This window comes from Eptatretus burgeri, chromosome 11, assembly GCF_056783735.1.
Source record: "Eptatretus burgeri isolate ZD-2024b chromosome 11, Ebu_testis_v1, whole genome shotgun sequence".
Lineage (NCBI taxonomy): Eukaryota > Metazoa > Chordata > Myxini > Myxiniformes > Myxinidae > Eptatretus > Eptatretus burgeri.
This window is the reverse complement of record NC_140971.1, coordinates 18,816,613-18,834,586: the sequence shown is the minus strand read 5'-3', so window position 1 is coordinate 18,834,586 and position 17,974 is coordinate 18,816,613. Positions and strand designations below refer to the sequence as shown.

General features: G+C 46.7%; 1 long non-coding RNA gene across 1 annotated transcript in view; it reads left to right on the top strand.

The window, feature by feature from the left end:
* Positions 1 to 2,993: 2,993 nt before the first annotated feature.
* Positions 2,994 to 17,974, top strand: part of LOC147016602 (uncharacterized) — a 46,917-nt gene continuing 31,936 nt past the window's right edge. The window contains exon 1 of the long non-coding RNA XR_015049682.1: positions 2,994 to 3,346. This is a non-coding gene — a long non-coding RNA (uncharacterized LOC147016602). The remainder of the gene's footprint in view (positions 3,347 to 17,974) is intronic.

Below are 17,974 nucleotides of genomic sequence, written 5' to 3'. Positions count from 1 at the left end.
GGACCGATTCATATCCAGTTGAGCCTGGGAAGATTTCTTACATTTCCCATTTCAGCTTCGATATATTATTGTATTCATAAAATGTTTGACTTTTACTTATCACACCATGTTCTGGCTCTTTTCTCACTATGTATCAGCTTTTACATTAATATTTGCATGTGCTGTACCGTAGCATGAGTCGAGCACAGTCACGTGTGACTTTCTCAGGCAGAAGATCCCCCTGGGGCTTTTATGCACATTGCACAAAATGGAACCCCTGAGGACATCCCTGGAATGGAATGGCATGATAACTTATCTTAATCTCTTTAAGCTCGGTTAAACTGGCAGCTTTTTATATGTATGTTGTTTTCAACCGTTTTCATGCTGGTCATGTGTATATATCCGAGCACCAAACCTGGGTACGGCCCAACCAAAGGCAGCCGAGTAAGGAATCGACGAGATTTAACATCACTCAACGGTCTTGTAGATGAAGACATGGCACATTGCAGCTAACAAAGTGGCATATGTCGGACTTGTGGCATATGTAGTCTGTTCAAAGTGGCATATGTAGGCTGTTCAAAGTGGCATATGTAGGCTGTTCAAAGTGGCATATGTAGGCTGTTCAAAGTGGCATATGTCGGACTTGTGGCATATGTAGGCTGTTCAAAGTGGCATATGTAGGCTGTTCAAAGTGGCATATGTAGTCTGTTCAAAGTGGCATATGTAGGCTGTTCAAAGTGGCATATGTAGTCTGTTCAAAGTGGCATATGTAGGCTGTTCAAAGTGGCATATGTAGGCTGTTCAAAGTGGCATATGTAGGCTGTTCAAAGTGGCATATGTAGGCTGTTCAAAGTGGCGTATGTAGGCTGTTCAAAGTGCCATATGTAGGCTGTTCAAAGTGGCATATGTAGGCTGTTCAAAGTGCCATATGCAGGCTGTTCAAAGTGCCATATGTAGGCTGTTCCAATTAATGGCTGAAGCCGTATGTAACAGTCTCAATAGAAGGAATATATGTGTTCTGTGGACTGCTTCTTGTAACCACAATTTGTTATGCTGAAACTATAAAACTAGAGTTCATAGAACACCTTACCCACATTGAACTGTATTTAAGACTGGAAAGATGATGAGCGGTGCAAATTTGTCGCCACCAAGCGCCATCTTGGTAGGCCCTCTGGTAGTAGACACATTTTGACTCACGTCATAAATTCTTGGGATATCTTGAATATCGAATGTTAATTTTGAGATGAAAGACAAAGTTGATGTGAACACTTTCGCACATAAACATAACGCAACGCGGGCTGCGGTGAATCATTCACTGGACATAGCAACATGGCGGCGTGTGCATATAGAAGGGGCTGTACGGTGTCGACACAATGGTGCGTGCAACGTGAATAGCCATAATCCTTCCAGTCTTGCATACAGTTCAATGCTTACCCCGCATGGTCTTGACATTCAAGGACATGGGTGGGGTCGACGAGCAGCAAATTTGATTGGTTGATGGTCATGATGATGTTGACGCTACACGGTTCACAACAGATTTCAAGTGAAAATGGTTTGTCTTGCTCTGTATGTGAGTTTTCACACTGATCCGATCAGAGAAGGACAGGTCGGTCTTTTGTTTTCCAGCACTAATGACCCGCCGTGGCTCTCAGATGGAGGAATTGTGTAGAAAACGGTGATCAGAATGGCTCAGTGATATTTCCCGAGCTGACCTTATTGAAGCTAAGACAGTTGTATTTGCAGCAATCACTGCATCATGGTTAGCATTTTGTTACTTTGAGTTAACGGATTTAATAATCACCGTTCAACTCTTCTGATTTCTAGAATGTTGTCGTTGACATCAGCCAGTTTGTGTTGTATGTGACTGCATTTACATTGAAGTATTTTTAACATTGAAGTAATAGGCATCCACAACCATCCTCGATCATGGTTTGGAATGTCGGCCGAAGCCCTCACTTCACTTTTAATCGTTTTTAAATTTGAATTTTTCCACAACCTCTTGATCATTGTGTGGAATGTCAGCCGAGGTCCTCACTTTTTCACCTTTATTCAATTTTAAATTTGAATTTTTTCACAACCTCTTGATCATTGTGTGGAATGTTGGCCAAGGTCCTCACTTTTTCACCTTTATTCAATTTTAAATTTGATTTTTTTCACAACCTCTTGATCATTGTGTGGAATGTCGGCCGAGGTCCTCACTTTTTTCACCTTTATTCAATTTTTGATTTGAATTTTTCACAACCTCTTCATGATGGTGTGGAATGTCAGCCGAGGTCCTCACTTTTTCACCTTTATTCAATTTTTGATTTGAATTTTTCACAACCTCTTCATGATGGTGTGGAATGTCAGCCGAGGTCCTCACTTTTTCACCTTTATTCAATTTTTGATTTGAATTTTTCACAACCTCTTCATGATGGTGTGGAATGTCAGCCGAGGCCCTCACTTTTTCACCTTTATTCATTGTTAAATTTGATTTTTCCACAACCTCTTGATCATTGTGTGGAATGTCGGCCGAGGTCCTCACTTTTTCACCTTTATTCAATTTTTGATTTGAATTTTTCACAACCTCTTCATGATGGTGTGGAATGTCAGCCGAGGCCCTCACTTTTTCACCTTTATTCATTGTTAAATTTGATTTTTTCCACAACCTCTTGATCATTTTGTGAAATGTTGGTTAACACACTCACTTTTTCACCTTTATTCATTTTTAAATTATATTTTTTTCACAACCTCTTGATCATGCATGGTGTGGAATGTCGGCCGAGGCCCTCACTTTCTCACCTTTATTCAATTTTAAATTTGATTTTTCCACAACCTCTTGAGTGACTGACACAAAACTTTCAACATAGAAGCACCTACACATGTAGAATATTTTAACAAAGTTACATGATGATTGCATGGAAAATGTGGCCGGCATTCCAAAAAGTCTGTTTTCTGTAGGCATGAGTTGCAGGGTATTTCACGTACCAGGAATTAGCGGCCTCAACCTCGCTTCTCTCGTCCTCAGTCAAATAATACATCCATTCCTTTTCATCAGGTCTCTGCACTTATCCATAGTTAATTTATCAAAGTAGGCATATCAATTTATAACAGCATTGTTTCACTAATGGTGTTGTCACAAATGAATATGGTATTCAAAAACCCAAACGTGTTTAAGTGTTTTTGCTCTCTCCTGTTGGAAGCAAATGGCTTATTTTTTGCTCTCTTAAAATTGCGACATGATGTATTCATATTATCCAAGTGGGGTGTACAGCAAATGGCAATTGGATGGAGTTCTGAGAGCTGAATTACCTTGGAAATTGAGACGCAGACCTTTTGGGTGTTAATCCTTCGCCCAAGCGTCTGAGCAAAAGGCTCCACCAGGAAGGTGAGTCCATGTCAATCCATTGATATAAATACCTTTTATATATGTATTCCAGTTAATTTTCCTTATCGATGTTTATCGATTCACTTATAAAATCCATGATGTCCCTTTTGTGCAATCATGGCACTCACTATTATTCATAACAAGGTTTTTATGCAATGTGAATTACTGTATATAAATTGTGTAGTAAACGGGTTGTTCTTACCCAATAAATTTTCATATCTTTACGAGCTCTGTGGATCATTTTTCAATCCGATGCCTATCTATTTCCTTTTAGAGTTTGTAGCCCTTGCATTTGTGAAATTCAGTCTGCATTTCCTGTCATCCATCTCGGTCAGGGTCCTTTGGATCGTCTTGCTATCCTACATAATCTAAATTCTTATATCTCCATAATCACCTGTTTCATGCCATAATTTGGCATCTTCAGCTGCAAATCCGCTTTCTACAAGCTGTATGATTCAATGCCTTCACATAAAGGAATCTTCTGTCTATATCTATGCCTTGCATCTACCGGTAAATCATCAAAATACTTTGAAAATGCCATTGCAAGAATGCAATTGCAGGCTATTCAAGCAGACGAGCATACCATCAACATGACGGATACACGTTTGTTTTAACCCACAATGCATAGCGACACCACGTGATTTTAGCGCTCCTAGATGGGATTGGGAGCAGGATGGGGAGCAGGATGCAAGGTAGGGGGAGGGGTCAGGGTACAACCAGTTGGGGGGTGGAATGCATGTGTTGCTCAGAATGGGAATAGGTGATGGTCATGTTCCATTGTCTTGGCATTTTCTGCCGTCTGGACTTCTCATGATGCCAAATACCGATAATCTAAGACAGAAATAGAAATTGTAATGAGGATTAAATTATGATTGGAAGGATGGAGGAAAGTCGTGCTATAAGTTTGGAAGGACAGTTCACGGACTGGGCGTCATTAATGTCTTTAAAATGGCTATAAAAATCTTTAATGTGTCTTTCAATCCTGACAAATCTAACACTCTTACTATCTCTTTCTCCAAAAGGACCACCTGGCAAACCCTCTCATCTACTTTCTTTACGATCCTCTTGAGGAAGTTCAGTTATTGGGCAAACCAGATTTCAAAATTGGCCTCCAAAGCCAGTCACCAAATGGGCATCCTTAGTCATATGAAGTCCTTCCTTGGGACATCTGAACTCCTATCTGCGGGCCCCCTGGTCGGGGGTCCCGCGTTTCTGGTGCGAAGCCCAAGGGTCGGTTGGCGTGGCGCGCCTTCACGTGGTGCACCTACAAGGCCTTCATCCACAGCTTGATGGAATACTGCTCTCCTCTCTTGGTTGGCTGCCCCGCCTCACACGTTGTTCAGCTTGATGCTGTGGGAAGCAAGGCCTTCAAGATTATTGGAATCTCTTGCAATGAAGCTGAGTATATAGGCCTCTCACTTCTCCAAAACCGGCAAGTCGGTGGTCTCTCTGTTTTCTTTCACCTCCTTTCTGGTCTTGCACCCTCTGCCCTCTCCGTGCTTCATCCCCCCAGGTTTCTACAGGGCACACACAGTCCACAATCAACCCCCTTCCTCTCTCTCTCTCTCTCTCTCTCTCTCTCTCTCTCTCTCTCTCTCTCTCTCTCTCTCTCTCTCTCTCTCTCTCTCTCTCTCTCTCTCTCTCTCTCTCTCTCTCTCTCTCTCTCTCTCTCTCTCTCTCTCTCTCTCTCTCTCTCTCTCTCTCTCTCTCTCTCTCTCTCTCTCTCTCTCTATTGCAGTGCAGCCTGTGGCTGCTGGTTGTATCATTGGTTGGGACGCAGCTATGCCGCTGATGCAGTGTCCCCCTTACCAGTACTCTGGTGCTCATTTTGCCGACCTCGGAAGGATGACAGGCTGAGTCAACCTCCTGGTGTATTTTAATTCAGCGGCCAACGGGGCTTGAACTCAGGACCCCCCCCCCTTCTGCTGAAACTACCTAAATCCAGAATCACTGCTCACCTCCACTCATTTGTTCCTCTTTTTTCCTGTCTCTTAAATTTCATTCTTCCCCCAGGTCTTGAATACAGCTGTTCATCACTATCTCAGATCATCCCCCATCCAAAACCATGATATTTTCTATCACCATTAACACCCCCCCCTCCACCCTCCCAAATATACTGTTTGTCCATGTCCATCCATTTTGTCCATTGGCCCTGCTGTTGGCATTTCCCCCCTCTCTTTCTGCTGTTCATTTTGATCTGTTGCGCCTGATTCATTCTGTGTTCTAACTCTTCCACGGGCCTCGACTTTGTATATAATACAAAAAAATGCTTTCAAAGAAAGAAGCAAATTTGTTTTCTGAGAAGGTATTGAGAATGAAAGGGATTAAGAATGATTGAAGGAAGGAAATTACTGGCAGAATGAGTTTGAGATTATTTTGTGCTAAATAAAGTTTTTTTTTGTTTTTTGTTTTGGAAAAAAACAGATTCCAGAAGCATGAAATAAGTCCACTCAGGATAGAAGACAGAATACGTGCCATACGTCAGTCAAACAAGGCACGCTTTCTCACTGAGCCCTGTAAAATTATGCTAGAAACACGCAATCACTAATTAGACAAGAAACAGCAAATAATGTAAGAGGAAGACATGTAAGTGGGTTAACAACACAATTAGCAACACAGGGATAAAAAAAACAAACAGGATAGATCCGTTGTGGGAATCTTAGCTTTGATAAGCTTTCAACAAGCAGGTAAAAGCTAACGTCCACCGTGCTCAGACCTTACCTTATTACCCTTCCCAAGATTGAGCAGACAGGTTGGGGGGGGGAGGGGGGATGGATAAACTGACAGCTGGATGAATCAAGCAATTTATGTTGCGACATCTAGCAAAATCTCAGTGGCCTTGTTTGTTTTGTCTTATCAGTTTTGTGTTGTGTCACATATGTTCATTCGTATGTCCATGTGTGTGTGGTACCTCCACTAAAAGCCTAAGATCATGTTTAAAAAAAAAAACACAGAAGTTTTGTGATGACAGTCTTTCTAACTATTTTACATCAATGTTTTGTTTTCACCTCTGAATACTTGGTTGGTGTTAAAACATAAGCTTATGGACATCGACCTGTTTGTGCCAATGTTACCGCAATTATTGTTTTAGATATGAAAGATGGAAGGCAATAAAATAGAATAAATTATATGGTGTGCTTAGATTTTGCAAGTGGAGGAATGTTGGTAAACTAAAATGACTGCTCTTGAATATTGAATATCCCATGGGCCTCACTCATGACCCAAATGACAGTTAAATCTACACAATCGAGGATTCTTTCATGGTTTGCCTGAATCTATCCTCAACACTCACCTCAATTCATTTACATCCCCTATCTTTAAACTACAACGCCTCTCCTTATGCTGTGGTGCATCTGTCCACCGTCATCTCATGGTCACTCCTATTTCTACCCCAACTGAGCCCCTCCACACCCATAAAGACCTTGTTCATCATTTACCTGCAAGACCTCATTTCAGGTTGGTTATGGTGCGTCTGTGCATTCTCGTCCCTTCTGTTTTCCCTTCGACCACTTTTTGGCTGTTTATCCTTTTTTAGGTCATCTCTTCGAGCATGACCTAATAATATGGGTGTTGATGTCCTTCGATCCGTCCGTCCGTTCACAATGAAGTTGAAGCGGGAGATCTGGTCATTAGTGATCCTGATAGAGGTCGATGAGACGTACACGATGGTATGACTTTCAAGGTCACCGAAGGTCAAGGTCAAGGTCACGAGGCCTTTGAAGTTGCGAAAATGACGATTTTCAAAATCTATCTACTCCTACATTTCTCAAGCGATCTTGAATTTGATTGTAGCATATGAATCTATGGGACAATATCTAAATTTTGTCAGGCCGGATTTTCGAATTTCGCTTTCGTTTTTGCGTCACGTGACTTCAAAGTTTGCAAAAACTTTCCTACCTTCAGGAGGCTATATATTCTCTACTGGGCATGGTAAAAGTTAGTGAATGGTGTCATTGCATAGCAGCTGACCTTGTATATTTATACATTTTCCACCGAAGGTGCAAAAGTTTCAAAACCAGAAATGTACACGTCGGCATTTATTTTCAAAATATAATTCCGTGCGCGCGCGCCAAAATGCCGAGTCATCTTTAACCAAACTGCGCAGTCGAGATGCGCAGTAGTCTTCGGTCATAACTGAACATTGAGAACTTGTAGTATTATAGAGATGACCATCACCCCCACATGAGGGTAATTTTTCTTCGTTGTTCTGCTCTTCCATGCCTCTATTAATAAAAAAAAATTGGTATACGATGATGAGATTGGTATACGATGATTGATATAGGATGATTTTTATAATGAGACCCGACTGTAATGTCTGTTTTTCTCATGTAAAGTTATACTCTTATCTGTAAATTTTAGTACATTGTTATGGTTCGTGATCAACATGAAATATATTAATACAGTACTTTCAAAATTATGCCATCCTCCCCAGATTGCTCGGTGCGCAGGTGCAGAAACCCTTGGTGATGAAGTTTATCGGGCAGCCCATTTTCATGCCTGACAGATAAGAACGTATTTCATGCCCAATAGAAAATGATTGTTGAATGGAACCACTGAAAAAAAACTTTAAAAGAAGCCGAAAATACTTGTAAACACACCTGCGAGAAAGGGGTGTGCCTCTGCACAATGAAACAGTTGGAGAACTCACTGATTAACTCGTCCAAAAAGTTGATATCTTGCTCTTCGTACTACAAAAACTCCCGATGATGTGGGCCAGTGAATCGCTGAAAGTTCGTAGACTGGCTCATTCTATCTAAACCTCCATGCTTCTTAACACCCATGGGACGGTCATATCTAAGGCTTGCTGATGCATCGAGTAAGAATAAAATGATGATATTATCTCTGAATCATGTTTGAAAGTATATAGGACAGTGTGGGAATTTTTTGGGCTGTGAGGGCTGTTAGAAGTACATGTTTTTGTTTGGTTCCAAGGCCACAAGAGACATTATACTTGAATCTATTGGTGAAAGGAGAAGTGTGTGTGTGTGTGTGTGTGTGTGTGTGTGTGTGTGTGTGTGTGTGTGTGTGTGTGTGTGTGTGTGTGTGTGTGTGTGTGTGTGTGTGTGTGTTTTATAACCATGGCTGCTGCTAGCTAATTGTATTCACAGGAAATGGTACAAGCCCAACTCTTCTCTTCCACAGATATTTCTCGTGTATCCTATACACTTGTGAGTCGGATTTGCATTTAGGAACACAACAATTATGGTTAACCATTTCAAAATTCCCATGCTTTCCACGAAATGCCGAAAATTATGTTTAACAGATGATTTGAATTACAAATTTCACATGAGAAAAACAGACATTACAGTCGGGTCTCATTATAAAAATCATCCTATATCAATCATCGTATACCAATCTCATCATCGTATACCAATTTTTTTTTTATTAATAGAGGCATGGAAGAGCAGAACAATATATGTTTATATGTGTGTGTGTATATATATATATATATGTATATATATATATATATATATATATATATATATATATATATATATATATATATATATATATATATATATATATATATATATATATATATATATATATATATATATATATACATGTTTATATGTATATATATATATATATATATGTTTATATGTTTATATGTATATATATATATATATGTTTATATGTATATATGTATATATATATGTATATATATATATATATATATATACACATATATAAATATATATACATATATATATATACATATATATATATATATATATATATATATATATATATATCTTCTTCTTCTTCTCCTTTCGGCTGCTCCCGTTAGGGGTCGCCACAGCGGATCATCCGATCCGCATAGTGATTTGGCACATGTTTTACGCCGGATGCCCTTCCTGACGCAACCCTGGTCGCCTCTTACGACACAGGGATATGGTACACCTATTTTAACCGGGGTATACACCGGCCCAGGACACTGGTACTCATTTCGCCGACCTCGGAAGGATGACAGGCTGAGTCAACCCCCTGGTGTATTAATTCAGTGGCCCAACGGGGCTTGAACTCAGGACCTTTTGGATTCCAAGCCGCTGCCCTTACCACTGCGCCAACACACATGTTTATATGTATATATATATATATATATATATATATATATATATATATATATATATATATATATATATGTATGTTTATATGTTTATATGTATATATATATATATATATATATATATATATATATATATATATATATATATATATATATATATATTGTTGTGGTTACCAAATTCGCAAACCACCATTCAGGTCCCTTAGGTGAGGTATCTCGGTAAGTACATGTGTAGTTAGGTCCAAACCCGTTGTCTAGTGGGAATACATGTCATTTATGCGTGCTGCGACTCTTCAGGATAGCCGTTTTTCTTTTACTATCTTTATTTTGGACTAACCGCCATGATTACAACCACAACCACCGCTTCACCACAACCGCCACGACCTTCACGTCACACCTCGCAACCGTAGCATCGCCACCGTTCTTGCCCCGCTGTGGGTACCGGTGTTGGACTCGTGCAGGGCGCGCGTCGAACAGCGTGTACAAAATCACGGATTTTGTGCTTCAAAAACGGATCAAAAACGACACACGCCCACTTTTTGCCGTCCAATCGGTGAGCGAGGGGCGATTTGGCCCCGCCTCCAGGACGATCGATATATGCAAATTTGTGGATCAAAAGCCTTCACGCCCACTTTTTCTCGGGCCAATGGGGAGCGAGGTGAAAGGTCAAAGGGAGGGGTCAAAGGCGAAGCTACGGGGGATAAAAGGACCGTGTTCGTCAGTCAGGAGAGTGGAGAGTCGGAGAGTCCAGAGGCGGAGAGTAGGAGAGTCGGAAGCAGAGGGTCAAGACTTCGCGGGCGGTGGAGCTGCTCGTCGTGTGCGTTGGAGTCGGAACGGAGGGGACGAGCTGTGGAAAGGCGGCGACACCAGACGAGGGGGTGCTCGCGTCGTGCAGGGAGCTGCACCCGAGGGAGGCCGACAGCGCGACCTGGCCGAGGTGGAGACGCACACCAGGGATAATAAAGATCCTCTATACCCCGAGCATCAGCAACCCCCTCCTGTTTCCCCCCGCGCTGAGATAGTGCGACCAAGGGGGCCCCTTTCCCACCCCCTACCAGACACTGCCCGCGAGGCCCGCGGGGTTGGGGCGCCATCGCCGCTCCGCGTCTCATCACCAGACGGGTAGGCGCGACCCGGTCTCGGCCTCAGGCCCGCCTCATCCTTGAGGATATTCTTTTCCTTGGTTTTGGGTATGTGTTGTCGGCGCCGTCTGTGAAGTAGAATTGTATAAGTGTTGCCGTGTGCTCGGTAGTCGGTATTAGCTCTGCATTGTGTTTTCACTTTTACATTTGCTTGTTGTGTAAATTGCATTGTGTCTTTTCTGTGTGCTTTTGGTGGAATTGAATATGTGTGCTTCCCGTGTGCCGCGAATAAATGTGCTTTTGTGTTGAACTGTTTCCCGCTTCGCTTCGTCATTTCTCCCATTGAATCCTCATCTTGCTTCACGTAAAGGGTTGGTAGTGGGCTGAATACGCCCGATAATTAATCGAACCGTCGAGGTCGACGATAACACCGCTCGGTTATTCTGATAGTACGGAACGGGTCGCTTAAGTGGCCCGTGTCCGAGGTCGACCTGCGGCGAGGTGCGATCGCCCGGTCTACCCTCCGCGTGGGTACTTAGGTAGGTCGAATTTGGCGAGCAACCCTATCCCACGCGGGGGCTGATTGGCTCGATCGCGGTGAGACCGAAAGGTCCACCCATGACTGGTTCCCGGCATTAGTCCGAGAGGGTCACGACTGGATTGTCCGTCCGGTGGGCGACGTGCCGCGATTCGAGTTATGTGGCCGTCAGCACGCCGGCGGGCGCGGAATACCGCAACACTGGTGTCAGGAGTGGGATACAAATCCATCGCCCTCCTCTCGGCACTGGTATCGGAGAACAGGAAAACGGGCTCTCCTGTCTCCGGCTAAATTCACGGGAATCGGTCCAGGGGTGAGAGAAGCGACCCCCGATTCCCTCCAAATTACGAGCGAGCAAATTAACCCTTCACGAGAAGCAAGATGGCGTCTCAAGGCGAGCGGGAGCCGGGGGTATTAGAAATGGATGTAGAATGTGTAGGATCCATGGTCCAGGATGGAATCCCCGTGCGGGAAATGTTGATTGTGCAGGAACACGGACTCGCCCAACTGAACCCAGGGCCCGAGGTGGGTGCGGCAGCGGCCGCGGTGTATGACACCTCCCCCCCCCCTCTCCACCAAGACCCTTCCCCAACCCCTGCCGAAACGGCTCACTCAAGCGCACCCGACGTGGCCCAGCTATGCGCCATGCTGGCGGCAATGACAAATGAAATAAAAAACGAAATGAAAGACATGAACAAGCAAATGAATGAAGTGAAAACGACGATGGATGCGAATACACAACAAATAAACGAAAAGATGGATACAAATACAAACGAAATGAAAGGCATGAACGAAAAGATGGATACAAATACAAATGAAATGAAAAACGAAATGAACAAGCAAATAAACGGAATGGAAGCAAACATGAAGGAAGAAATGAAAGAGCTACGGGGTGAGACGCAGAACATGGGCCGATGCCTGCAGGCGGGCATGAAGGCCGTGACCAGGGAGCTGGGAATGGCGACTCCACGTGTGGGAGCAAACGAGCTGGAAGGGGGTGCAACGGCTGACAGGCCCGCAGTGGAGGCGGGTAAAAAAATAATTCGGGGGGCGTGTTGGGCGAGGGTCGTGACAGAGGAATCGACGGTGACCAAAAGGGAAAAATTAAATGGGGAGACCAAAACGTGTGAGACGAGACACGAGGTGACGACAACGGAAATAATAGTTGAGACAAGAGAGGTAAAGGGTGAAGAGTTGGCAGCGACACGGGAGACAGAAACGATAGAGGGAAGACTGCACGATGAAGACGGGGTAAGTGACGCACACACACACACGGAGGTAGTGGAGGACAATGGGGGTGAGCTGGCAGACTGGGTAGAGACCCAGTGCGAGCACCTGGATGGCCTCCTCCAGGAACGAGGGGAGGGAGTATGCCCCCTCGAGGCGAGTCACGACCAGGTGAGTTAGGTCGTGCTTTGCGAGGTCGAGGGGAGGAGTGCTGTGGACAGGTGCACGGAGAGCTTAGGGGGTGTAGAGGCCCCGGAGACCCTTGTGGGGACACAAATCCCCAGTGTGGTTGTCCCTGTGTGTGTGGTGCAAGGTGTGAGTGCGTCCCCGTGTGTGGAAGCGACCCCGTGTGTGAGTGGTGTGGTGGCGATGGTGCCGGAGTGCGTGCTTCCCAGCACGCCGTGTGTGGATGAGGCACCGCGGGTTAGTGCCCCCGTGTGTGTGGATGAAACGGCCAGTGTGAGTGAGGCACCGCGGGTTAGTGCCCCCGCGTGTGTGGGTGAGGCACCGTGTGTGGATGAGGCACCGCGGTTGAGTGCCCCCGCGTGTGTGGATGAGGCACGGAGTGCGAGTGAGGCACCGCGGGTGAGTGCCCCGCACGCGTGAGTGAACGGCCGTGTGCAAGGTCGCTGTGTGCAAGGGAGACCGTGTGTGTGAGAGAGCGGTATGTGAGGGAGATGTCGGTTGGCATGCGGGAGCACGCAGCCGCGTCTCCCGGTGTGAATGTGATGGAGTGGACTGTGTGCGTCGTAACACGCAGGTATGCGTGTGTGGAATGGACACGGAGACGGCGACAGAGGAGAGAAAGCCGAGTAGCGGCTGGAGCTATTTCGTGGACCGTGCCGGGTTCACCCAGCAGTGAGCACGCGGTTCGTGCTGTGCAACGCACGAGACCACCACGTGCTCGCTTGCGAGAGTGAAGTCCCGGTCCGGAAACGCACGCGGTGGATTTGCCGATCCCGCGGACGGACAAAGTTTAGGCAGGTAAACGGATTTGGACCGGATGGGTTCTCCACGCGATCGTGTGTGTTAAGCTCCAACGGGCAAAGCACATGTGTTCGCGTGGGGAACCCCTCGAGACGTGGGGCTTGTGTTTTTTTTATGCGCACGGTGACGCCATGGCTGCACGTGGGGTTGGAATCCGGCAGGAGGGGTATCTCTGCCGGATGGTACCGTCCAAGGAGGGACGAGGAACACGTGCAGCTGCATGACGTCACGGGCAGGTGTAAAGTGCGCGAGCTCTGAGTGGCCGCGCACGTGCTGCGCATGAAAAAAAAAAAAAAACAAGCCTCACTTTCGGGTGCACAGGATTCCTGGGCAAGGGGTGAAAGACCCCCTTACCAGGGGCACAGGATGAAAACTAGTTAGGGGGAAGGGTTAGCTTAGTTCGACCGACTCCATGGGGCAGGGGTAAGTCCTCATGGAGTCCGTGGAATGGATTAGTTAGAGGGATTGTAGCCAGATTTAGGTTGGGAAATAAAATGAATTATTTGGAGACAGAGACAGACTTTGGATGTGTAGTGGGGACGTAGTTTAGCTACGTAGAGTTAAAAGGAACGTGCTATAGTTTAAGGGACGACGTGGGAGCACGAGTTAGTTAGGGGAAATAGTTAGAAGGATGGCAGAGTTCAGCGGTGTGTGTGTTGAAGAGTTGGTGAGTTGTGAGGTGAGTACATGGTGAGTGAGTGAGGCCAGCGGGTCTGTGTGAGTGGAGCGAATGGGGAATGCATGGTGCGATGAGTGATTGGGGGGAGGAGTGACTCCCGCCCAAGGGACCCCGGGGTCAGTGTAGAGTGAGTTAGCTGGGTTAGTCAAATTGAAAAATGGAGGTCGTTTTGTTGTTGGTGGGAAAGTAGGCTCGAGACCCATTTGGAGGGGTGCAGGAGCCCTGTTGACGGGCTTGGGAGCGTGGCTGCGAAAGGTGAGTATCGCTGAGTGGGTACCCCGGGCACCAGGCTAGTCGGCTGCGGTAGGCCATGGGCCCATGGGGGGCCGGGATAGCGTAGTGGGCACGGGTGCGCCTGCTTGGTGCGGGGGCCCGGGGCGCCATTAGCCGCGTGGGCAGTGTTGTGGGCACGGGTGACCCTCGGAAAGGGGCCCGGGAGGCCGGCCTGCCACGTGTGCGTTTCAGGGGAGGTGCCATGGGGGGCACTCCCCGGTGTTAGGGAGCTGGTAGGCTCGGAGGCAGTGTAGTGCCCGGGGGTGCCATAGCGGGAGATTCGGCAGAGGGTCGTGCCTGCCAAAGGGAGCCACGTGTCCCAGCCAGGAGACCGTGTGAGGGCACGGAGAGAAAATTGGGGGGGCGAGGCCCGAAATTGTAAGGACACCAACACAGGCGACGGGAATCTGGGTTGTTAGAACCAATAGTTTAAGCGAGAGGCGCTTGTTGAAAGCCCCGGGGTAGTTTAACAGTTAAATGGTTAGGGTAGATTAGGAGATGTACCCCTCCGCACCATCCATCCCCTCGCTGTCGTTGTGGGCCGCTGGACCCACTTGGTGTTAAGATCGCCGAACTCTGGGGAGGCCATTCTGAGGCTTCGTTGGGCCTCGACACAGGACGTTAGCTCTCCCTTGTTCCCCTCTGGGAAGGGAACGTAGGGGTTGAGAGTAGGCTAGGTGACAGAATAGGTTAGCCGAACAAGGACGATAAAGGGGGTTAGGGGACGATTTATAGTGGGGAAGTAAAAATAAAAACAATAAAAAAATAAGTTGGGGCTAAATTGGGGTTTGACAAATTAAGGGAGTGGGTATGTACAGTGACAGGCAAAGGCGATAGGTTGGGAGGGAGACAGGTAGGTAGGTCCGAGCCCGCCCTCCAAGTGGCCAGCACCACCGCACTCCCTTCACCAACCTCCACTGAACGGCAAGAGCTGGCCAACTTCATCGGCTGGCCGTGTTTTGCTTCAAGGCGGAGGCCGGCCAACTTCATCGGCAGCTGTTGTTTTGCTGCAAGGCCTGTGCCATCGGCTGGCCGTGTTTGCTTCAAGGCCTGTGCCGGCCAGTTCATCTGCCCGCTATGTTTGCCTGCAGCGGCCTTCTTCTGCGGGCTGTGTTTGCCTGCTCACCTTTGCCATGCCATGCCCACTGCCCACGTTCACCAGCCCCGTTCAATTTTTGCTTTGCCCCCCCTGTTCATTTCCATGTGCGCCAGGATCCGCAAGGCAACAGTTTGCAAGCTGCGAGAACTGCCCTGTTGGCAGCTACAACACGGGCCTGCAGTGGCGGCCCGTGCACCGTGTTTGCGTCCATCCATTCATGCATCCATTCGTTGTGCTCATTGCGTGTGCCGCTTGAGCTGGCACGGAGACTACGTTTGTGCAGCCCATGCACCGTTGTGGTTCACTGCGTTCAGTTCAAAAGGGAAGGCCTTGGACTGCGTGTGAGCAGCCAGCCACGTTCCCTGTCACCTGCATTGTTTGAGCCAGAGACTGCATGTGGGCAGCCTGGCTCCCTGCTAACTGCTTTTCTTTGCAGAGTTCAATGATCCTGGGCCATGGTTTAGTGTAAAATTTGTAAGTTAAGGTTAAGATGTACTGTAAATATGAGTGCGCCCGCGGCATGTATGTCTTAGCGCCGGCAATTTTATTTAAGTCGTCCGTGTGAGTGAGTTTGTTTAGGTAGTTACGCAGCCCTCAGGTTATTTATTTTGGGGACACGAATACCATGAATGTCGCACTCAGGGATCCGTAGGTAAAATGTACTAGGGGAAAACTACACATGATGGCACACGAAAATTTGACGACTCGGGACGAGTCTGTAAAAAGGGGAGGGGTAGTGTTGTGGTTACCAAATTCGCAAACCACCATTCAGGTCCCTTAGGTGAGGTATCTCGGTAAGTACATGTGTAGTTAGGTCCAAACCCGTTGTCTAGTGGGAATACATGTCATTTATGCGTGCTGCGACTCTTCAGGATAGCCGTTTTTCTTTTACTATCTTTATTTTGGACTAACCGCCATGATTACAACCACAACCACCGCTTCACCACAACCGCCACGACCTTCACGTCACACCTCGCAACCGTAGCATCGCCACCGTTCTTGCCCCGCTGTGGGTACCGGTGTTGGACTCGTGCAGGGCGCGCGTCGAACAGCGTGTACAAAATCACGGATTTTGTGCTTCAAAAACGGATCAAAAACGACACACGCCCACTTTTTGCCGTCCAATCGGTGAGCGAGGGGCGATTTGGCCCCGCCTCCAGGATGATTGATATATGCAAATTTGTGGATCAAAAAGCCTTCACGCCCACTTTTTCTCGGGCCAATGGGGAGCGAGGTGAAAGGTCAAAGGGAGGGGGTCAAAGGCGAAGCTACGGTGGGATAAAAGGACCGTGTTCGTCAGTCAGGAGAGTGGAGAGTCGGAGAGTCCAGAGGCGGAGAGTAGGAGAGTCGGAAGCAGAGGGTCAAGACTTCGCGGGCGGTGGAGCTGCTCGTCGTGTGCGTTGGAGTCGGAACGGAGGGGACGAGCTGTGGAAAGGCGGCGACACCAGACGAGGGGGTGCTCGCGTCGTGCAGGGAGCTGCACCCGAGGGAGGCCGACAGCGCAACCTGGCCGAGGTGGAGACGCACACCAGGGATAATAAAGATCCTCTATACCCCGAGCATCAGCAACCCCCTCCTGTTTCCCCCCGCGCTGAGATAGTGCGACCAAGGGGGCCCCTTTCCCACCCCCTACCAGACACTGCCCGCGAGGCCCGCGGGGTTGGGGCGCCATCGCCGCTCCGCGTCTCATCACCAGACGGGTAGGCGCGACCCGGTCTCGGCCTCAGGCCCGCCTCATCCTTGAGGATATTCTTTTCCTTGGTTTTGGGTATGTGTTGTCGGCGCCGTCTGTGAAGTAGAATTGTATAAGTGTTGCCGTGTGCTCGGTAGTCGGTATTAGCTCTGCATTGTGTTTTCACTTTTACATTTGCTTGTTGTGTAAATTGCATTGTGTCTTTTCTGTGTGCTTTTGGTGGAATTGAATATGTGTGCTTCCCGTGTGCCGCGAATAAATGTGCTTTTGTGTTGAACTGTTTCCCGCTTCGCTTCGTCATTTCTCCCATTGAATCCTCATCTTGCTTCACGTAAAGGGTTGGTAGTGGGCTGAATACGCCCGATAATTAATCGAACCGTCGAGGTCGACGATAACACCGCTCGGTTATTCTGATAGTACGGAACGGGTCGCTTAAGCGGCCCGTGTCCGAAGTCGACCTGCGGCGAGGTGCGATCGCCCGGTCTACCCTCCGCGTGGGTACTTAGGTAGGTCGAATTTGGCGAGCAACCCTATCCCACGCGGGGGCTGATTGGCTCGATCGCGGTGAGACCGAAAGGTCCACCCGTGACTGGTTCCCGGCGTTAGTCCGAGAGGGTCACGACTGGATTGTCCGTCCGGTGGGCGACGTGCCGCGATTCGAGTTACGTGGCCGTCAGCACGCCGGCGGGCGCGGAATCCGCAACAATATATATATATATATATATATATATATATATATATATATATATATATATATATATATATATATATATATGTTTATATGTTTATATGTATATATATATATATATATATATATATATATATTTTTATATATGTTTATATGTGTTTATATGTATATATATATATATATATATATATATATATATATATATATGTTTATATGTATATATATGTTTATATGTATATATATATATATATATATATATATATATATATATATATATATATATATATATGTA